Below are 3,247 nucleotides of genomic sequence, written 5' to 3'. Positions count from 1 at the left end.
TGCTGGCCCAAGCTGCTCTGGGGCACCCAGCAGTGACAGTGACTCCTGACTGATGCTGGGATAACTTGGGCTCTTTGCCTGGTGATGTTGGTTTGAAGCCATCCTGATGCTGATGCCAGCAGCAAAGAAAGGAGCTGCCTCTAGGACTCAGCTAGGTAAGAATTAGCACCAGGTTAAGGTTTTGGAGACAACCTAAGCCATCTGCCTGGATTTCCTGCAATTCTTCTGTACACTCATATCTGCACATTTTGAGTCTTGGACGTTTGTGTGTAACACAGGTCACTGGAGAACATCTTCCCTCCTGTGACCCTGTGGGATCAGCTGCTATGTAAACATCAATATGTAAGACACCACTTAATAAAAGTTTTGCACAAGTGTTGTTGTGTGGGCTGTTCTAGAACAAGATCTCTGTGCAGTTTTGTTTTTTCTCCTAGTTACATGTCATCTAGTGCAAGATACCACCACTGATGGCTGTAGCTGCCCCTCTTCTGTCCCCACAGAGAGGGGCCAGCATCGTTAGGGCGCTCGCAGAGTGAGAACCAACTACCCACCAGGCAGCTGGAGGCTGGGAAACTTCCGTGATTCTCCACAGAATTCCTTGCTTCCCAAATACTTGAATCTGTGGTAAAGCTCATGGTGGATAAACCTCATACTTTAGCACTTGCACCAACTCTATTGTAGAATAGAGATTTGGAGTCTCCATCCTGCTAAACAGCTGCCACCTGGAAAAAAAAAAAAAAAAAAAAACAAAAAAAAAGCCCCACACTGTAGAGGTGGAGTATATGTCAGTACTTTGTAATATTTACAATTAAAATTATGTGTAATGACTTTTCCGTGTAGTGTAGAGTTGTTTCAGAAGAGACATTAGGAGGTGCCTTGGGGCACTGCTTGGCTGCTGAAGGGGGTGATTGACCCAGATGGCCTGGCCGGTGCCAGAACTGGGCAAAGATCCGGTTCTCCGTCATACGTAAGTGCAGCTCCGTGAAGACTGGAGGCCAAAGGGGCCAACGATGCAGCAAGTTCACTGGAGCTCGCCAGGTGGAAAGCCCATGTGCAGTGCCAAGCGGTTACTAACCTGAGCGATTCCTGAATAAAACACAGTGCCAAGGAACAACACCATGCAGAGCCTGAAGTGCAAGAGCCCCATCAGTGCTGGGAGAAGATGGAGAGTTCAAAGTAGGTTCTGCTTGGCACGGATCAGCTGTGGGTGCCGGTCCTGCTGGGTGGCTGCTGACACTAGCTGCAGAACCCACTGCCTGCGCGTAGCTGTAGAGCCCTGGGCTCCCCTGCAGGAGCCGAGGTCTAGTCAGCAGGACCTGGAACAATACTCAGCTCCTCTGAAAAACAGACAGCTAAAACAGACAGAACCGCACCAAAAAGCGCCTGTTTCTCTCCATGGAGTGTAAGCACAGAGTGTTGGACAGAGAGCTGCTTTGTAGCAGCCTCATGTTTCGTTGGATGAAGCCCTCTACAATTGTGAGTTTTTGATAGTTTTCTGCTAATGGCAGAGGAGAGTTACAAAACACTGTGGCAGAAATTTGAATGGTACCGTAGTCAACATGAAATATATGAAAGCCTGTTTGAAAGATGAGTTTTAAATAGAAAATTCAAAAGGAGAAAGTTCAGGAGAGTCTGTGACTGCACAAGCAGTCGATCTTTGATTCTACAGATCCGAGTCTCTCTTCGAAGCCTGGACTGTGACTGGAATCTGGGACAAAACACTGAGAATGAAAGCTTTAAAAAACAGGCACAACGTGCTGAGGACGGGAAGTCATCCATGTTAAAATCGAGTTGAGTGGCAACGCTCTGCTCTGGTGGAGAACCTGAGTGCTGCGAGAGCCTGGAGGCAGACGAGGCCGTGGAGCGGGAGCTGCTGCCCGCGGCTCCTGCAGCACCTCCGTGCGGTGGGCGCGTTTCTTGTTAGCCCCACACGTTCCCGTGGGGCCCACAGGGGCTTCAAGCAGTAGCTTCCCTAGTGCTATAAAGAACATGGTGGCTGGCTGCTATGGTGCAATTATGATTGTGCCCTGTAACATCTTTGGGAAGGAAATTTGCTCCCATTCCCTTTCCATCTTTTAGTGTTCGGCTTCTTCATATTTCTGATCCCTAGGAGACAGGGCAACCCCCCACTGCCACCTCAGGGATTAGTTTTGTTGATATTTCGTGCCTGCCTAAAGATGTCACTTTATTACACCTCATGTGTTCGGTTCCGGTGAGTGCAGAGAGGCAGTGAATGTTCCCCTTGCCGGAAAGGAGCCTTGCCGCACGGAGCACAGGGAGCTTCCCGGGCGCCCGCAGGGGCTGGCAGGCTGCGTCCTGGCCGCGCACTCGCCGCCGGCCCCCGCTTTGGCGCAGCCGCCGTGTTCCCGTTCCACGCGCGCGTCCCGGGAGCACAGCACACGGGAAAGCTCCGCGCGGCTCTGGAAAGGAGAGGGTCACGTCCGTGTCCTCTGGCAGCAAACTGCAATGAATCTCGTATAAACGTTCCTCTGTGGGAAGCCCCTACGGTGTGTCCCTGTACACCAAGCCCATCGATGGACCATTAGTTAAGGACTCAGAGCACATTCTGGTTATATTGCTGTTTTGATGGATTTGCTATTACCGCTCAAAGGCTAACTGTGATTTTCTTATTATTGATCTTGCAAAGTATATGGAACATTATATAATAGCAAGCCATCATATTTGAATTAAATAGACATCTTTCCCAACTCAATTGGTTGCTTTTCCACTGCTCAGGAGTTTATTGAACATATTTTGTTTATTAATAGGCATATTACACTGCTGATGTATTACAACACTGAGTAAAGCACAATTTCTGATTTCCTATCAGTGGAATATCTGAGTGACAGTAATAGGAAAACCTAACTGTATTAAAGCATCTTCTTGCTTCAACCGGAACAATAGCTTTAATTATAATGATGACACAAGATCCTGTTAAAATTCAGTCATTGCACTTGGGTTCAGCTATAACTGCAGGTACATTGAAATAATTAGACATTAATTAGACATGAGAACAACCAAAAGGAGAAAAAGCTTAATTGCTTACCTCAGCTTAAAGGTATCTTGACCAGTTTAAAAGCCTTGCTCAGCCGTGGTACTGACATGTCATTGCTCTTTGATATGTCTAAATGAAGCAGGAGGTAGAGACGTTGCTTTTGATTCGCTTCTGTTACCCCTTCCTCCCTCACACTTGCTCAGCTTTCTTGTTCTGCCCTCCTGTCTGTGTGTCTGCTCTGTACAGAAACGC

Source organism: Tinamus guttatus, unplaced genomic scaffold (genome assembly GCF_059628265.1).
Source record: "Tinamus guttatus ecotype Peru unplaced genomic scaffold, ASM5962826v1 Tinamus_guttatus_pri_ptg000293l, whole genome shotgun sequence".
Taxonomy (NCBI): domain Eukaryota; kingdom Metazoa; phylum Chordata; class Aves; order Tinamiformes; family Tinamidae; genus Tinamus; species Tinamus guttatus.
This window is presented reverse-complemented; position numbering follows the sequence as displayed.